Here is a 19,957-nt window from a genome sequence, read left to right as displayed (position 1 = left end):
AGCAGTTTCCATCATGAATAAATACATGCGATCTAAAAGGAGAGGGGCCAAGAGACCCACCTGGCTCAGCAGAGACATTAAGGAACTTCTCAAAAAGGAAAAAGAAGCATACCTCCAGTGGGAAAATGGTTTGGGACCCAGAGAAGTGTACGCTCAGGCGGCCAGGATCTGCAGACATGTGACAAGGAAAGCCAAAGCATCCATGGAAGTCAAGGTGGTGACCAAAATTAAAGATAACAAAAAATCCTTCTACAGGTACATAGTGACCAAGAAAAAAACAAGCTCCACTGTGGCACCCCTATGGAACATGGAGGGGAAGGCGACAGTTGTCCCCTGTGAAAAGGCTCCTCAACAATTATTTTGCACCAGCATTCCTAAAACAAGACAAGAACTGGTTGCCAGACCAGGGGTGCAGAGAATATGGCAATGACAGTGGTCCTCATAAAATCACTCCAGAACAGATAAATATACTCTTATCTGGATGCTTTCAAGCCAGCTCCTCCAAATGACCTTCATCCGAGAGTGATGAAAGAGCTGGCCGAGTTCATAGCGGTGCCTCTGGTGAGGCTGTTCAAGGAATCGTGGAACTCAGGAGTTGTCCCTAATGACTGGAAGAAGGGGAATGTGGTGCCCATCTTCAAGAAGGGAAGACCAGTCAGAGTGACTTTTGTCCTGAGGAAGAGCTTTGAAAGAATTATCAAGGAGGACATCGCCCGCAAGCTTGCATCTGGTGGGGTACTGAGAAGCAACCAACATGGCTTTGTAGAGGGGATGTCATGCCTAACAAACCTGGTGTCCTTTTATGACCAGGTTATAAAACCATCTGGACACGGGACAGGAGGTGGACATCATCTATCTAGATTTCAGCAAGGTCTTTGATACTGTTTCCCATGAAATCCTCTCAGTTAAGTTGGAGTACTGGCCTAGACCAGGCTACAGTGAGGTGGGTTGGAAACTGGCTTAGTGGCCGATCACAATGAGTCTTAATTGATGGGTTGGTCTCATCCTGGAAGGCCATCTCCAGTGGTGTACCCCCAGATCAGTGCTTGGGCCTGTGCTTTTTAATATCTTTATTAATGGCTTGGACAAGGCAGTGAATAGTGGAATGATTAAGTTTGAGGACAATACCAAGCTGTGGGGACAAGCGGGCACATCAGAGGACAGGTCAAGGATTCAGGATGACTTTGACAGGCTGGTCCTGTGGGCTGAACAAAACCAGATGAGGTTTAACAGGGACAAATACCGAATCCTTCATCTGGGCAGGAAGAACCCTCGCTATATCTATACGATGGGTGGTGGTCCACTGACTGGCATTGCATCTGAAAGGGACCTCGGGGTGACAATCAGCCAGAAGATGAATATGAGCCACCAGTGTGATGAAGTTGCCAACAGAGCACATAGGACTCTGGTGTGCATCAGGAGATGTGTCGCCAACAGATCCAGAGAGGTGCTCTGCCCCCTCTATTCGGCATTGGTGAGGCCACAACTGGAGTACTGCGTCCAGTTCTGGGCACAGCACTTCAAGAAAGATGCAGAGAGGCTTGAAAGGGTGCAGAGAAGGGCCACCCATATGATTAAGGCCCTAGGGGACAGGCCCTATGAGGACAGACTTCTGGATCTGGGACTGTTCAGCCTGAGCAAAAGAAGGCCGAGGGGCAACTTGATAGCTGCCTACGTGTATGTCAAGGGAGAACACCAGGACCTAGGTGAACAGCTTTTCAGAAAAGCCCATCCCTGCTCATCCCCACCCCCCGGGGGAAGACATGGACCAATGGACACAAGCTAGTCAAGGAAAAGTTTTGGCTGGGCATAAGGAAAACCTTCTTTTCCGTATAGGTAACTAGAATCTGGAACACACTTCCAGCAGAGGAGGTGCAGTCACCATCTCTGGCAGTCTTTAAGAGGAGGCTGGACAAATACCTTGGTTGAGCTCATTTGAGCTCAGTTACCTCCTGCCCTTGGCAGGACACTGGACTTGATGATCTTCTGGTCCTGCTTTCTATGATTCTGTGATTTCCAGGTCACTGGATTATGTTGCTTCTTATAACAGCAAGGTTTGCTTTCAAGACCATACAAGAAAGCCTCAAATCCAACTGAGGAACCTAGCATGTAATGGATTCCTCAGTACAGGGGGATACAGGAATGTGAATGATTAATTCTGAAACAACAAAGCCAGGGAAGCTCATACAGTTCAAGGAGTCATTTTGTCTTTCAGCACCTTGGACAATTACCGCCCCAGATTCCCTAACTGAACTGTTCCTTCCAAAGGGAATGACACAAAAGCCATTGGAGCAGCTGGGGACAAGGAGAAAGATCCCTTCTCTGACTTCATTGGCCTTTGCATCAGGTTTTATAACAAACTGTGATCCAGGGGTAGCTTGGAAAGTATTCACAGGGGGGTTGCCAAGTTGCTTCGGCACATCTTCAAGCAATAACACCAGCACAGTTCTTAATAAGGTCTCACATTACTTAAGATACCTGGATGTTGTTTGGCCAGCTAAGCTCATTATTAGACCAGCACCTCCCTACACTCTTTGTTGCTGCTTCATACTTCCAGTATGTAGGATTTCTTGTAAATTCTACCATACAGAGTTGTGTGGATGTCACCACACGCAGGAAGAGGGACCATCTGACGGGATAGAAGAAAACTGAAAACTCAGCTCAGAATGCAAGATTAGAGGGACAAAGGCAGCAGGAAGTCACAGGACAGCTAGTCTTCATAATACCAATCCTGAGAGATGAAAGCAATAAAGTGGATGACAATTTTGTCTTTTTCTCCTTACATAAGTCCTCCCTGAGCAGCTTCAAAATGGTGCGAGTGTCTTCATTGTCCAATTCTTCACTGAATACATCCTTTCTCTATAGACTATTCACATGCTTCTGGCTGCAAGAAAGAGATTTAAGGTGCACCAGCTAGTTTTGATAAGGCATGGGGTATGGAAGTGCAACGTGTGACCTGCCTGGATAAATAGGTTCTGTGCATGACTCTCGAGCTCCAGCTCAAATAAGAGAATCTGTGTAATTCAGGTTACGTACAAGTTTAAGTAACTATTTGTGGAAAGACTTGTTTTGCAGCATGTGCTTCACGCTGACCTTAACAAGGCTGTTTCCCCACTGCCAAGCACTGTAATTGCAGAGAGAAAAGATGATATCAGGGCTGGAAACAGTCCATAAGAAGTGTGCTTTAAAAGCGAGTCTGTTTGATAGATGGCAGCAGTACTTACTTCAGTGTCACAACAATGGCTGAATCCAACCACAGAACACCTCAAACTGAGTTAAAGGGCATTCTGGAACCTACTTAGTGAGGGGGTGCTTTATAACCCATATTGTGTTTGGAAAAAATGCTCTACTTAGGTCTCAACTAAATATAATGGACTCACTGCCTTACAAGGAGCGGAAATAACTGGAACTGCTACAGAATTGCATGTCCTCTGCCCCAGATAAGCTTGTCATCATTGAGCTTTCCCAGTCTCCCCTCTCATATTAATACTCTCTATTGTAATAAGGATTCCCAGCCATCATCAAGACTCAATTTGCACTATTTACTTTAATGACCTCATTTGTCATCTTCAACTGCTTGTTTACTGCTGGAAGTGTAGTATTGTCACCCTGACAGAAGACTTTGCTCCCCCCGACCTCCTCTATTTAAAAAAAATACATTTCCTGAATTTGGATACATGAAGACTCTCAGAACAAAAGGGACTATATGTTTAAACTTTGCCTAAATCTTGCCTAAATTTATCTCATGAAAAATCATGGAGCAGGTCCTCAAGGAATCCATTTCTAAGCACTTGAAGGAGAAGAAGGTGATCAGGAACAGTTGGCATGGATTCACCAAGGGCAAGACATACCTGAAGGCAACCTGATTGCCTCCTTTGAGATGACTGGCTCTGTGGATGCAGGGAATGCAGTGGACATGATATACCTTTACTTTAGCAAGCCTTTAGATACAGCCTCCCACAGCATTCTTGCAAGCAAGCTGAGAAAGTACAGGTTGGGTGAATGGATGGGGTGCATAGAAAGCTGGCTAGATCAATGAGTAATTATCAATGGCTCAATGTCTAGTTAGCAGCTAGTATCAAGTGGAGTGCCCCAGTGGTCGGTTCTGGGGACACTTTGTTCAATATCTTCACCATCAATCTGGAAGGTGGCAGAGTGCACCCTCAGCAAGTTCACAGATAACACCAAGATGGGGGGAGTAGTAGATATACTGGAGGGCAGGGCTAGGATTCCTAGATACTTTGTCAAATTGTAGGATTGGGCCAAAAGAAATCTCGTGAGGCTCAACAAGGACAAGTGCAAAGTCCTTCACTTAGGATGGAAAAATCCCATGCACCGGTACAGGCTTGGGACCAGCTGCCTAAGCAGCAGCTCTGTAGAAAAGGACCTGGGGGTTATAGTGGACCATAAGCTGAATATGAGCCAAGAGTGTGCCCTTGTTTCCAAGAAGGCTAATGGCATCCTGGGCTGCATTGGTAGGAACGTTGCCAGCAGATTGAGTAATTATTCCCCTCTATTCAGCACTAGTAAGGCCATATCTGGAATACTGTGTACATTTTGGGGGGCTCCCCACTACAGAGAGGATGTGGACAAATTGGAGAGAGGCCAGCGGTGGGCAACAAAAATGGTTCAGGGGCTGGGGGACATGACGTATGAGGAGAGGCTGAGGGAATTGGGCTTATTTAGTCTAGAGAAGAGAGGACTGAGGGGGGATTTAATAGCAGCCTTCAGCTACCTCAAGGGGGTTCAAAAGAAGATGGAGCTGGACTGTTCTCAGTGGTGGCAGATGGCAGAACAAGGAGCAATGGGCTCAAGTTGCAGCAAGGGAAGTTTAGTAAAAACTCTCTTACTAGGAGGGTGGTGAAGTGCTGGCTCAGGTTACCCAGAGAGGTGGTGGACTCTCCATCCTTGGAGGTTTTTAAGGCCCGGCTCAACAAAAGACCTGTCTGGAATAATGTAGTTGGGGATGGTCCTGCTTTGAACAGTGTCTTGGACTAGATGACCACCTGAGTTCCTTTCCAAACCTAATTTTTGATGATTTTTTCCCCCAGTTTTGTGGCATCGGAATATTGAATCGCCATTTTTATTTCCTCACCTCTTGCTTTGTTACTCCTTTTAATTTTTCAAGATGATACATGCTGGTTATGACATTTTAATATTACCATAGAATTCTGACTTGTGGGTGGAATTTTTAACTTCACGATGGGTTTCCCTCAGGGTAGCAATTTTTCCCCCTACTGAATGAGTTCATTTGTCCATTCTAAGCTGTATTTTTCCTCTCTTGGATTGACTGTGCCCAAAGTCTTTCAGATTAGGTTGCATTTCTCATTTCTTATGATACGCCTCCAATCTTGGCATGCTCGGTAAAATTCAATGTTAATTAAGTCATTTAAATAGGTTAGGAGAGAGCATAGTACTTCATGTTTCATTATGTTGTGTGTTACATGGAAAATGCATTATGCAGACTGCTAAAACCATAGCAAAGGCAAAAGCTAGTATATGATGCTAAGCCACCATTAAGAAAAAAAATTGTTAACGTTCAAAACAAAGAGTAAGAGAATAGCTATATAAGAAATGTAATTACCGGTATCAGTAGGTGATCTGTCTAAACAAACTAAGCAGAGGAATTGGGAGGATTAAGCCACAGGAGTTTTTTTGCAGAGTTTTTTGGGACAACAGTCCAACTTTTTTGCCTTTGGCTAACTGCTTCAGCCACTTCTCCCCATTATATCAGCCCCTCTCATCTGAGGTCAGATTGCAGGCTGCTATTTGGCAGCAGCACCCAGGAACAATACAAGTCACTCCTCTTCATTTCCAGTTATTTTCAACAAAAACCCACCTGTGTGCTTGGGACTTGCAACCGGCTATTACCAACTAGAGGTTATATAAAGCAGATGGACTAATCGTTAAGAAAGACATAGCTAACTAGGTCACAAGCTTTAATCAAACTGATTCTAGCAAGATGAAGACATCTCATGTTCACACGCAGGCTGACAGCAGCCTCTTTCAACATCACCAAAGGGCAACTCTTGAGACTAAGGAAGTCTCTGTATTAGCATCTCTTTGACTGGCTGAAGACATTTACTTTCCTGCTGGTTTCTTATGAACTTCTTAACCAAAGGAGGCCAAAGAACGTATCTTCCAAAATCAGCACGGATGTGTCCCATCCTCCCTTCCAGCGCATTCAGTCAGTAAGTCACATCTCTCGTGATTCTCTTGCATGCAAGCATATTCATCTTAAGGATAGCCATAAAAACATTTTAGCAACAGGTATTCTTCGTTCCCCGCTAATGAGTCTATCTTTATAAAATCACGTTCAGCAGGGAAGCTTTTGAAAAAAAGTTGCTCCAAAATTAAACCTGCTATTCATATAAATGAAAAGGCTTCAGATGTTTGCTTCATAGATTTAAGTGTAATTACTTATGAAACAGCATCACTCCCATGAATGTTTTTGTCTGCGACAAATGTGTGCATTACTTGCATGGAAGTGTACACTAAACCTCTTAATCAGTGTTTTCACATGCAACTACTTAACTTACTGGCTTTTACTACTCCCAGAGGCCATCTAAAAAATGGAGGTAACTGATGCTAACCTAGCAGTAAATGAACTATTTTTATAGCTTTTGTGGTATTGTGTGTGAGAGTGTCTACAGTACATACTGGCAGGACACCAACCAAGTTTGCAGCATGTTCAGAAAACATGCAGCTCCCAACTGGTTCTGGTGAAGTCTTGCCCTTGATGATCATGCCTGGACAGACCTGATGATGAAGTAGAGGAAGATCAGACTGTAGAGTTAAAAGAGCGCATTACAGGAGAATGAGCCCTAATAAGTAACAAGAATATTTGTGACCCCTCTGAGAACTCTTTGAGATTTAAAGCTGACCTAACAAAGACACACAGTTTAAGTAGAGAGCTAAATGTACAGGAAGAGAGGCAATTTTGATCCATATCTGAACTAATAGTGTTGCTTTGGCTCAAATATGCAGATACTCTGGTTTGAGCTCAGTTACTAGAGTATGTTAGCCATAGGAGATGCTCGTATGTTAGCCATAGGAGTATTTTGTGATTCAAAAGTATACATCTGTCACAGATACTTTAGAAATAATTAAAATTCCCCACTCTCTCTCGGAGCCCGTAAGAAACTTCTGGGCCTCCAATATTAGACTTGGAGAAAATGAAGCAGAATGAGGTAGTGATTCATTCCACAGTCTTGCGGCGCTTGTACACGTGATGAAAATTGACTGTTTTTGCAGTTTAATTGCGTCACGCTGTACACATGTGGGTGTTTTTTTACAATTTAAGAGTTTGTTACATTACAAACTAAACCACGTCTGCATGTAGTTTGGTTTGCAATGTAGCTATTTGTAACGTTGCAGCCTTCGACAGCTCCCTCTTCACCCCCTTCCCCCTCCCAATTGCGGGAGAGGCGGGATGAAGGCAGAAGTGACGAGGGGTCTGATCCTTCTTCGTGGAGCCTGCCCGTGTCTCCTGTGGCTGGGGGGTGAGCTGCCAGCAAGCTGAGTGGCCCCTGAGTTGAGGTCCTGGTCCTTCCCTCCGTGGTGGTGATCCCCCCTGGGGCCATCTGGGTGGGCAGCTAGTGGGTGGGTGCTCCCCCAACTTCAGCTTGGTTAACAGTTGGATCAGGCTGGATGCTGTCTCTGATTTGGGGCAGCACCTGCAGGCTAGCCACCCACCTGGGTGGCCCTGTGGGGTGGTGCTGCCACTATGGACCAGGCCCCCTACAGCTCAGGGGCCATTGGCAGCTTGCCCCCCCACCATGGGAGAGGTGAGTAGGCTCTGCAAAAGAAAAAAACAAGGATTGGGCCACTTGCCACTTTTCTTCCTGGCAGAGCCTGCCTGCACAAGTTGCTGCTGGGCTGCGCAGCCTGGTCCTTCCTGCCACGGTGGCAGCATCCCCTGGGGCCACCTGGGTAGGATGCTAGTTGCACAGGTATTGCCCCAGCTCAGAGGCAGCACCCAGCCCGATCTAACTGATCCCTCAGCCTGAGCTGGGGCAGCATCTGCCTGCTAGCAGCCCACCTGGGCAGCCTCAGGGGGCACTGATGCCATTGAGGGAAGGCCCAGGGCTCCCCACAGCTCGGGGACTGCTCAGCTTGCCAGCAGCTTGCTCCCCTCCCCCCCCGGTTGTGGGAGTTATCTTTTTGAAGACTATCAGTAGGAGACTTTCAGAAGTGTAGTCTGTTATTAGGTCAGGCCATGGATGTCGACTCTCCTGCTCAGCAATCTCCAGCAAGGTAGCCAACAGCTGGGGAGAAAACTATGGAATAATCCCTATTTCTAAAAGATAATTCATTTCATACTAGAACTGAGCTCCAACCCACATGGTCGGGTACCTTTTTATGGTACATTGAGGAAGTATGGATCCCAGGTCAAATTTGTCCTTGCTGCTTTTGGTCCATCTCCATATTCAAAGACATAGATCCTATCTCATTTTTAAGCAAAGCAGACACACCTGCTCTGTAATGCTTTCTCCCAAATGTGCATGCACAAAGCCCAGAGCTCAGCATTTTGTTTGATGGGCAAAAGAAAATTCTGTTTAAGGAGAGACAGAGATGTGAATATTTGGTTTTGTTTTACAGCAGGAAAGGGCAGAGACCTTTTCTAAAATACTTATTGGGCCAAGGAGAGAGAACTTAAGAGCCTGGTAGTCAGGACATGTGAGGCCCACATCTTGGGTGAGTGCCCTAAACACTGAGTTCATGATGATTTTGCAGCCATATGTCCTTGTCCTCCTCTCCAAATTATATCCATGAAAGTGCCCTCAGGAAAGGTCACTGTAGGTATCTGTGAAAAAGGTATCAATTCAGAGAATTGATATTTTCTGATGAATCAGAGGAAAAATAGGACATGAAGAGACTCAAAAGTGGTCACTGGTATTGATCAACTCTATCCTTGCTTTGAACAAATTGTCTAACTTGCACTTAAAGACTTCCAATGATATTCTGCAGCCCCTCTAGGTAATCTCTGCCCAGTGTTTGGATCACCTTCATAGTTTGAAAATTGTCTCTCATAGCTAACCCTAAGCTCCCTTGAAGCCCATTTTTTCTGTCCTCCATGGAAACAGTGAATAAAAGTGATCACCATCCTCTCCTATAACCACTACTTTATATATTTTCTATTTGAAGATTTAGCATTTCCCTCCTGTCTTCAGAAAAGACTGCCGAATAATCCCAGTTCTTTCCATCTTTCCTCATATGTCATGCTTTCTAGACCTATAATGATTCTTGCTGTTCTCCACGATAATTTGTCTACTTCTTCCTTAAAGCATGGTACCCAAAACTAGACCTAGTGCTTCTGGAAAAGCATTACCAATGCTGAATGGAAGGAAGAGTCACTTTCCATGCCTTTTTTACATTCTGGTGTGCACTTCTCTTTATTGCCTTTCATCCCATTTATTTCAGACCATTTTTCCAATTTATTAGGGGGTCTCTGACTGCTGACCTTGTCCTCTACAATGCTTGCAATATAGACCAACTTGGGGTCTTCGCCAGGTTTAAACAAGCTACCAGTAATTCTGTCATCCAAGTCATTAACTGAAGACAGTTTATAGTATCAGACCCAGACAGGACATAAACTGATATCTCCCCCAGTTTGCCACTGGAGCTACTAAGAACTGATCCTGAGCACGATTAGCCAAGCTGTGATGTACTCACAGGAACTTCACCTAAACCATATTTCCTTAGTTTATTGATGAGAATATCATGGAAACATCATATATCTATTTCAGCAAGGCTTCCACTATATTCCCTATTTTCCTCCACTCTTACCCCCACCCACAAAGCCCCTTACATTAAATACACTCTGTCAATCTATATCCTTAATCAGTGTTAGCAGCAAGGGGAAAAGGCTGTTCATGGTGGCCGCTAGCTCCCTGTGCGTGGTGGATTGTATCACACACCCTTGACTCTGGGAAGAGAGGAACATTTGTAGTCACAGCGGGTAAATGAGCTCTGGACAGGGAAAGCAACTCATTTAATAGCATGAATTATTTACTGAGATATTTGGGAAAGTCATCTTGGGCCACAGCAATCCCAGCAGCGGGGATTATTAATTTATAACTAAACTACAGTTAATTGAAACAGAACAAGGCTTCCATGAAACCTTAGCAGTGGAGAACATCTGAAAGCTCCCATGAAACACCTCCTCCCCCAGGTCCATAATATACAACTGCAACTCTCTTCACTCTAGTTAACAAACTCCTTCATTAGTTGAAGATCATCTGCTAAGCAATGAAAAGGAGTCAGTTGGTTGCTACCAGTTCCTCATACAGGATTTGGGACTAAACTGTGGGTCCTACCCCTTTATGAGGGCTGGGGGCAGGGGGATAGATCTACCACTGTGGGATCAAGGCTGGACCGGGGTCTAAGTTTCAACAGCTTTCAAAGCACTGTTGGCTTCCACCCACTGGCACAGCAAATAGTGTCACCTTTCTGTCCAGCCCAGGCCCCTCTGTGCGGCAAACTCAAAGCCAGATGAGACTTGCTGTGCTGCGCAGCAGGAGAATGGATTTTCTGCAGCCAGCGGACAAAGGCAGAACAAGGTATTCTGAGGCCCGTGGCACAAAACGGAGCCCCCACCCTTCCTTTGCTAGTCATCTACACAAGAGCCATTGCAGTAGTGCCATGATATGCGACAACTTCTCCATGGAGGTCCAGCCTGGTCCTAGAAGCATTTCCCACTGCCTTAGATGGGCACGATCTGCATCAAAGCGGAAAGGGCTCAGCCTTCATTCATCTGAGCGGAGGATTGTGATGAGCTGGGAAGGGAGCTAGTCACAGCAACCTCCTTGAAAAAACAGATTTCAAAGGACAAACAGGGCGGCTCACAGGTCTTGGCATCAGAACCAAGACCAGGGACCCTCTCTCACCTGTGCTTTCACTGGGCCCAGGCAGTGCGGGCTAGTGATGGCAGAAGGGACGAGCGAAAGGACTGCTGGAATGGCAGGGGGTGGAGGAGAATATGGAAGCAAGTTGGGGTGGCGTTTGAAGAAAACCAGTCGTAAAAGTTGGCAGGTAGAGAAGACAGAAAGAGGAACTGGCTGAGCAAAGAAAGGGATTGGAAATTGGGTGTCTCCAGTGCACTAAGATAAGATGAGAAACTGGGAGAAGGATTAGGACCAGAATGCAAAGACTGGGAACCAACAGGGTGAGCGAGGAGAGGGACACAACGAGGAGCCAGGGTGCAAACTGCTGTGCGTGTTTGTGGGATGGGGGAAGAACTGGGCAAAGAGAGTACTGCCAGCTCCATGGTGCAGGAGCTGAGATGGGATGCTGAGCTCAGGGAGGGGGTCAGAGCAAACAACTTCAGCAGCCAGGAGGATCTGTAGGCTGTTGGGACTGCGAGTGGGGGTGGAGATGGCATCAGAAGCAGACTGGGGCATGAGGTTCCAAGGGAGAAACTTGGGCAGGGACGAGAAGCCTGTTAAGTGGAAACTGAGACTGGCTAATGAGGTGAGGAGAATGGCCTGGGATGAGAAACGTGGAAAGAAGGATTACAGCCCCACTGAGGCTCACACGTGCCAATAGGATGTAATGCGATGGAATTATTTTTTAAAGGAAATTAGGAAACTGCACACAAACGTGACATTAAAAGAATCCAATGAAGGCTGCCAAGTCGAGATTTCAACTGTTAAGATTACAAAAATGACCTCAGTTGTGGCTTTTCTTATTTCAGCCCATTCCCGCTTTGCACATGTGTCAAGATACATTCCTTACTTGATCACAAGCTATTTTTTTCCAGGTGGATCCCACCTCAATGCACACACATGGCATGGACCTGCCCTGGGATGTCAGGGACACATCCAAAGGCTGCTGTTAGTAGAAGCCCTGCTTCATCATTCGATGATGTTTGAAGATGTTTGAAGGAGGTAGGGATCACAGGAAGGGAGGAGATGGTCTCATGGTTAAAGCAGCCAAATACTGCCCTGAACAACAAGAATCCCTGCCTCTCTTGGAGAAAGATGCTGTGCATGACATTTCTAGGATGGCTGCTGATATGCAGCCGGAAAATGAAAAATTGCACAAACTTGAGACAGTAGCTATTGGGTTGAAGAGGGATTGCGCGCTCACAGCAGCAACCAAAGTCAATGAGGGCTGTGAAAATTAATTCATTAATGAGGCTGTGAAGCATTTGGCAGTGCTCATCAGTCTGCTAGCTCAATAGCTCAAGAGTAAATGAATACATCTGTCTCCAGAGCAGTTTGATGAGTGTGCAGTAAATAAGCCCTGGGGCCACACAGTGAACAATGAGAACAACCCGGAGTATTGAGTGGCTGCTCATGCAGCGTGCACCAAATGAAGGCAGGGTCTTGTGGAAAACTGGCAGAGTCTCATGCTCTGAGTGCAAATGTGCAGGGGTGCAAGAGATCACCCGGGCAGTCTCCGCTCTGGCATTTTCTGGAATCATTAATAACACTGGTCGGGGACAGTTGGCATTTAGTGTCAGTCTGCAGTGACAGCAGAGACTCTGATCTCATCCTGCACTCCAGGAAACCTAGACATGAGCCCTGTGCCATCATATGGTGCTGGCTAAAGACATCACTGTAATGACCCTTGCATGTATGCATCCTGCTGGCTGCCAAAAATGGAGGTGGCCACAGAAGCAGCTCTAAGTCTCTTCCAGAGCATTTCTGCAGCATGTTCTTCACCCTGATAAAACATGTCGGTGCCTGGAGTGTTGTGTCTCTGCATGCATTATTCACCCGGAGGATGATGGGTGCAGCAAATCAAACTTCATCAGCTCATATTAATGACTGGAAGGTAGCTCATAATGCACTGTGATCTGTGCCAGGGAATTGTTTAAGTTGCAATACACTGCATCCTTGCTACAGAGCTCCTGTTAACACCTTGCTGAGAGGTGGGGCATGCTGTGGAGTGTGAAGCGTGCAGGTTAGCATGGTCTAGAGCCAAGGTTGTGGAGGTGATTTGGGATGCCACAATTTCCAGAGGGCAAATCCTCAGCGTTGTCTGATACCTGGAGGTGACTCTGGCAGTGTCCATTTTGGGTCCATCACCACAGTCATCATTTGCTTTTGAAAGTTTAGCCCCTTTGGGCAGGAGAGAGGGTGAACATTAGTGACCTAGGAAGGCAGCCATCGTGCTCAGTCTTGAGACTATTTTTGGCACTAGTAAGATGGCAATATTTGACCTACTTAGGGATCCCTTTGTGATGCTACATAAACCACTGTTTAGTGACCCAGTTCAGTATCAGTCCTGCTAAAGCCAACCTCAGCCACAACATCCTCATGGGCTAGAATGGAGGAGCCTCCATGAACCCACTTCCTTTGCTCTTTTATCCTACCTGCCTTAATATCACAAGGGAGTCTTTCTTACCCAAGTTCCCAGCTGCCGTTCTGCAAAGTTTTATGCAGATACTAGCTGTTAGTAGAGTACATAGTCAACATGATCCTTGTACAGTGAGGGCACTGCCATCTCAGGGAAGGGCAGCAAGCCTGCACCTACCTATATTGAGAGCGACACATTGTCCTCTAAGAAATGAAGCTCTGGAAGTGTGATCACTCCAAGAAAGTTCCCCATCTCAAAGCCTCATTGCCTTTTCCTCTGCAGAGCCGGACCCCATGAACAGATGGCACTATGATGTTCCAAGGATCATCCCCTTCTTCATAGGATATCACTGGGTCTTTCTCCCACCAGGTCTCCCAATAAACTTTCTCCATTAATGACCAAAACTTGCCTGCGCATGGTTGGACATCCCACTCACACCTCTCCCTATTCAACAGTTCCTGTTACCACAAATGCTGGCTTCAGCTGGGAGCCAGACACTGGACTAGAGCTCATGGCTTGATTGGGCAAGGTCTATTCTCCTGGGGACTAATTAAAAGGAAACACATCTGTATGGATGTCATTGTTTAAAAGCACTTTACCCCAGGGTTTGCCTCTCCAAGGGGAATTACTGCAGCTCTGGTCTGTTTGCTACCCAACATTAAACCAATAATAACTTAAAGCAAAGTCTTAAAGCCATTAGCTTTCAGTACATGAAGTATTGGCTGTCTCAGCGAGCAGCACTGTGTAATGAAAACAGGCCTTTCCATTTCATGACTGCTGCATGTGGTTTAAAGATGCTGCTCTACCTCCCGGCTCTGCAAATGTCATCAAGGTGAGAAGGTTAATGGTCCGGAGAGCCTGGAAATTCCTCCATGACAGGGCTTTTAGCTTTCACAGCTAAAGTTATATGCAGAAAAGAGATTGGAGAGGAGAAAACAACCATTTCCAGCACGGGCTGTGAACAATGAGGTGGCTAGATGCTCGCTGCTGAAAGGTCAGCATCAGAGCGTGTCTATTCCTACTTGTTCGTACGGCTCCAGGCACAAGGGAAGCCTGCCTGGTTACATGTGACACAGACCTGAGGGAGAGGTAGTACGGCTCAGTGGATAGCACATTGGGCTAGGGCCCAAGACTTGAATCTCTTCTACTGGCCTACTGAGTGGCCTTTTCCTCCCTCTGCCTCGGTTTCTCCCTTAGCAAAATGGGGATGATGACACCTGCATTCTCTGCAAAGCCCTTTGAGATCTCCCCAGACTGGACCCTAGGATACAACTGACAGTATAACTAGCACCTATTAGCTCTTCTCATTATGGCACAAGAGACGCACAGCTTCTGCTGCAGGAAGGGGGCTGCCACAGGGGCCTCAAGAGCCATCCTAGTGCTTTGCACACAGGCTTGAACCAGCAGACAGACAGACAGCCACTCTCTCCTGCTCTGCAGGCAGCTGCCAAGGCAGTGTACCAGCCCTCTCCCTCCTTACTTCCACCAGAAGCTCATTCTCAGCACTGGGGCCATCTTTGCATTGCTGAATGAGAAGCCACTCCTCTTCCTCAGTCCTTCCCAGGAGAAGCAGGTGAAGCAATGTCTCTCTGCAAGAGGGATACAGGTTGTAGCTGTATTGGTCTAAAGGCAAAAGGAAGCAGAACTCTGGGCAGAGGCAATATCTTTTATTAGACCAACTAGATATTTCCAAAAAAACCCACCTTCTTTATTTGCAAGTTTTCGGGCACACACATCCTTCTTCAGGCATGGGAGAATGCAAAGATTTTAAATTTCTCCTAGGTGACAGGAGCAAAATGCTGTCTGAGGATAAATCCATCCTGTTGGCAGAGGCAAGTAGTATCACAGTTCATAGAGCCTCAGCTCCTTTGTTTCCCAAGCAGCCTTCAACAGAACAAGCAGAAAATGAATCAAAGGTCCTTTCCCCAATATTGCCAGCTTCCTTCATCAGAAACAAAAAACAAAACAGCTCTGTAATTCTCCCTGTATCTTCTATGGCCTCCGTGCCCATCTCTGATCCTTCAGCAGCAGTCAGGGGGTTAATTCTGTCCCGCTGGGTTACTTGGAAGAGGGAGCATGGGGCCACCGCCTGCCAACCCACACTGCTTTTTAACTCCCGACTGGCCAGGAACACATCTCTGGTTTTAAAGGCGGGGAGAAGGCTGACTAAAGAAGGAATACCACTGGTTTTTGGAGGAATTTGGAAAAGGTCATGCTCATTTCTGCTCCTTGGCTCTCACTGGGAAATTGTTTTTTAATGTACTCCTTTTTCCCACATAAACCAGTATTGCTCATTTTTGTTTATGAAAAATCTTTCAAGTTTTCATTTTTTTTCCTCTCATTTCCCCCTCTTTGCTCATTAGAGACAAAAAACCATTCAGAAGGAAATAAGAAGTGAACATTTTTTGTTAGGGAAAAAAATAGAAAACCTGGACAGCTCTTTTCATTAAAATGCCCATTAAGGAGCAAAGCCCGTTTTCCTCTTCTCATTCAGAACAGTTCTAGGAAGTCTGTAAAAGGCAATAGGTGCTGTTGCCTATGAAAATCCAGGTGCTCCCCTGAATCCAAGAGGGCTTCTCTGATCATTTCCCTATAATCTCTTATATCAGACAAGATCTTTGGAAATGGCTGTGGGTCCTGCTTCTGAATTTTTCCCCCTTATGTTATATCACACAAGTGGTTAGAAAGTCTCTCCTTTCTATTAAATTATGCCATCTGTTTAGGAGTTATAAATTTAGACCTGACAACCAAATAGGACTATGTCTTTATTGCTGGACATACTTTTTTCTACTAGGGTTATGTGTCTGTCACCCACCTCCCACCTCTCACAGCTGAGACTTACCTCCCTAGCACTGCATATGCTCTGCTGCATGACATTAGCCATCATCATCATCACCATACCTGGTTGGAGGGTTGGAAGTCTGGCCCCTGTTACTCATCCAGCTAATGCAGTGCAATGGAAGTACCAGGTTCACTACTGAGCCAATACAAGTCTTTACTTTTAAAACCAAACCCAAGGAAGTCACAAACTTGTATGCTCAGAAATTTCTTAGGTGCCATGTCTCTAAACATTTAAGTTTGAGGGATCTGTAAGTTGTTATCAGCGCTTTCCTGGCCCCTTTTGTTCTGTCGGCAAGGTGCTGACAATGTGCTGCACTGTCAGCTTCAGAAGTGCTCCACTTTCTCTCCCTGGGAGGCTCATTGCTCTCTCAGCTAGCTGCAGTCACCTGTGTCCCCAGCCACAAGCACTGGGAGCTTCCTTGTCCTAAATGAGCTATGGCAGGGTTTGCCTAGGGATAGCAAAGGCAAAAGCCTCAGCACTTGGTGCAGACATACCCTGGGGATGATCCCATCAGCCATGGAGAACTCTAGGCAGGACTTCCCACCACTGGACCTAAGAGCAGCCCCACTATGCTATCTCAGCTTCTCAGACTGGGGGTACTCTGTAAATGGCACATTCAGCCCTTAGAGGACAGCATATGTATGAGGGTCTGGGACACAGAGCTGATTTCAGCCTCACTTGCATAATGAGCTTAGGATCCTGGTAGCATGGCTTTCAACACAGCGTACCAGCCCACCTTCCAACAGAGGGCTCCAGGCGGCCTTGTACTGACACCTACCACTGTGACTTGACTACTCTTAGTACCTGAACTAGCTGGGGGTGCTTACCTATACTGCAGGGGTGTGGGTTGTAGCCATGTTGGTTTAAGGCAGGGGTGGGCAAAATGCAGCCCGGGGGCCAGATGCAGCCCACCAGGCCATTCTATCTGGCCCACGGGGACCCTAAAAAATTTAGAAAATTATTATTTATCTGCCCTGGGCTGCCTGTTGTGCAGCCCTCGATGGGTTGCTGAAACTCAATAAGCAGCCCTCCGCCCAAAATAATTGCCCGCCCCGGTCTAAGGATATAGACAGACAAGGTTTTCTGGGTGAATCCGATATCTTTTATTAGACTCAGATAATCAGGAAAATTCTTCTTTGCAAGCTTTGGGTACGGATATCCTTCATCAGGCTGATGAAGCATCTGACAAAGGGTATCTGTACCCAAAAGCTTGCAAAGAAGAATTTTTTCCAGCTATTTGAGTTTCTCTAATAAAAGATATCGGATTTACCCAAAGAACCTTGTCTGCTTATACCCATACTTCAGTCACACCACCAACAGCTAAAGAAGTAGCCTTAGATGCAGCAAAGGACTGACTGGGGGAGGGCTGTATTTGCCTGGAGTGGTTGCAGGCTATGTGCACAGTGGCACAGGGTGAAGGCCTGTCCAGAACCTGTCTGCACTCTGCTTGGCTTTGTCATTGCAACTGCTGTGAGAGCACATTGCCACTAATCCTGGAGCATTTGCATGCAACAGTGCCTTTACAAAAGAGACCCCCTCCTGCGTCTGTGTATGTGCGTACGTGTGAGGGAGATATCATAGAAGTGAGAAGCTAAGCCCTTCACACTGCATATGAGGGGTCGCTCCACACAGCATGTTGCTATGCAAAGCCCAGGGCTGCATGCTCTGTCTGTCTAGCTCCTAGCAAATGTTGCCTCAGGCAGCTGTTCAAGGGAGATAATTAAAGATGGTCCCGAATTTTCATAAATCAAAGGCAGACAGACCTTGGAAGGAAAAAAAAAAACTTAAAAGCATAAGCCCTGTACAGTGTAACACACAGAGAGTTTCTTTGTGGGTACTGCAGCACTTCATAAGTGGCATACTGGGAAGCTGCAAGTTACTAGAGAGCCAAGGGGGCGAAAATTAATCTCTTGGTGTTAGTGCATCTTTGGAGTGTGGTCCTCTTCTTGGATAAAGTGTAGCTCTCGCCTCCAGTGTAGGCTATAAGAGAAAAAGGCAGCCAAGGAGTTTTCCCTTGGGAAAAGCCACAGAGCTGTGAAGATGTGACAGACTGTGAAAACAAATACCAAGGGAGAAAGCCGTGTACTAGCAGGGGTGTAGGTTGTAGCTGTGTTGGTCTAAGGACATAGGAAAAAAAAATTTCCCCAACTAATAAAAGATATCAGATTCACCCAAAGAACCTTGCTTGCCTATGTACCAGCAAGGTGATTTTTCTTTGTAGCTTAGTGTGGACACATGTACATTTGGAGTTGTTTCTAAAGGGGAACTTTTTGAAAGGGCACTTACATGTGAATAAAGTGAGAACGATTCAAGAGCAGCAAAACAGCTCCAACTTGAACCCTGGAGGAAGCAGAGTTAAAGTAGGAGAGGTTTGCTACATTTGACTGGTTCTCAGTTTCTTCACTAATACCAAGTAAAACCTAACAGCTGCTGCCCTTTTGAAATGTTCCCCTTTGGAAGGGGCTCCAGATAAATGTGTGTCCATCAGCCACACAGGGAAAAAATCTAGCCAATAGCAGCAATCCATTAATGTCTCTGCTAAGGATCTCAGGGCATTGTGAGTGTAAATAAAGCCTCACAGGGATCCTGTGAAGAAGATGTTATTGTCTCTGTTTTACAGGGGGTGAAACTGAGGCACAAGGGCTGTAAACAGATGTCCCATCTGAGGCAGTCCTGATTGATCCAAGCCAAAATCTGAGACAAAAGAGGAGTGGCACAAAAACGTTGGAACAACCACAGGTAATTCGACTTAATTGCCACTTAAATCTAGTGTGTAAACGGTTCTATCACACCTGTTTTGGTGCCTCAGACTGAACCAGTACCAAGCCAGTTGTCTGTTTTTAGTGAGACAGCCCAAAGCCTGCCAGGCTTGTCCCTGAAATGATTGGCAATTCACTTGAATAAAATGCAATTAATTTACAGAGATATGGGCTGGTACATTCTGGTTTGGAACTGAACAGACATTCCCTCTGGGCTGAAGAAATGCAGGCACATGCCTGCAGTGGCTCAGGCTAGAAGCTGGAGGATGCTAGAGCAGCCCTCCCTTCCCTTGCTCAGTGCTGAGCTGAGATGGGTGTGTCCAGGCCCTGGCAGGATGCTCTGATTAGGGAGGGGTTTAAACCCCCCACCCTGTCTGCACCACCCCAGGCTTTTCCCTGCTTGCTACTCAAGGGATGGGAGTATTGCCAGACCCCAGCCTCTGGCTGGCACTCTGAGGCAAAGGTGGGGTGTGGCATGCATGCGTCGGTTGATAATACTGAGCTTTTCAATCTCCCTCTCCCTGCTTCTTCATACTGTCTGCAAACCTGACAGGCGAGGGAGCCAGCAGGGGCTGATAACACAGCATTTATCACCCCATCAACAAAACAAAAGCCTTTCTCATTAGTTCAAGCTCTTCTTAAACAGCTTTTTCCAAGGAAGGGGAGTGTAGGGATATTACCAGCTGAGCTGTTGATTAGCTCCAAAAAGCCCTAAGTGGACACTGTTCTGTTTGCCTGTCCCAGTAAAATTGGAGACACAGACACCTGTAGGCATTAGCTAGCATACCACATACCTAGGGTCCTTGGGGCTGGGGCCCGTGCTGTGGGAGATTGGAGGCAAGGAGGGGGGAATCCCTGCTTGAGCAGCAAGGGAAGCCAGGCAGACCCTGCTGTGCCTGCAGTCTCTGTTGGATCTCTGGCTAGGGAGAAGAGGGCTGGGGCCAGCCCCGTTCTCTGGAGCAGAGAGCACAGCCAAGGGCTGCAAAGCATCTGGGATGCTGGGAGACTCTGGTTTAACTTAAACCAGGAAGGGGTCTGGGACAAATACTGC

At 46.4% G+C, this 19,957-nt stretch overlaps 2 long non-coding RNA genes across 3 annotated transcripts in view; both read left to right on the top strand.

Moving 5' to 3' along the window:
- Positions 1-13,820, top strand: part of LOC109283771 (uncharacterized) — a 49,765-nt gene extending 35,945 nt beyond the window's left edge. The window contains exons 4-5 of one of the 2 annotated variants that reach the window (XR_002091047.2): positions 11,762-11,888; positions 13,588-13,820. This is a non-coding gene — a long non-coding RNA (uncharacterized LOC109283771). The remainder of the gene's footprint in view (positions 1-11,761; positions 11,889-13,587) is intronic. The other variant, XR_002091046.2, reaches the window with a different exon arrangement.
- A 4,808-nt stretch (positions 13,821-18,628) lies between these two features.
- The window catches only part of LOC132246436 (uncharacterized), a 55,322-nt gene continuing 53,993 nt past the window's right edge, over positions 18,629-19,957 (top strand). The window contains exon 1 of the long non-coding RNA XR_009457727.1: positions 18,629-18,886. This is a non-coding gene — a long non-coding RNA (uncharacterized LOC132246436). The remainder of the gene's footprint in view (positions 18,887-19,957) is intronic.

This window comes from Alligator mississippiensis, chromosome 16 (genome assembly GCF_030867095.1).
Source record: "Alligator mississippiensis isolate rAllMis1 chromosome 16, rAllMis1, whole genome shotgun sequence".
Lineage (NCBI taxonomy): Eukaryota > Metazoa > Chordata > Crocodylia > Alligatoridae > Alligator > Alligator mississippiensis.
The sequence above is the reverse complement of the archived record's forward strand: the minus strand, read 5'-3'. Positions and strand labels throughout refer to the sequence as shown.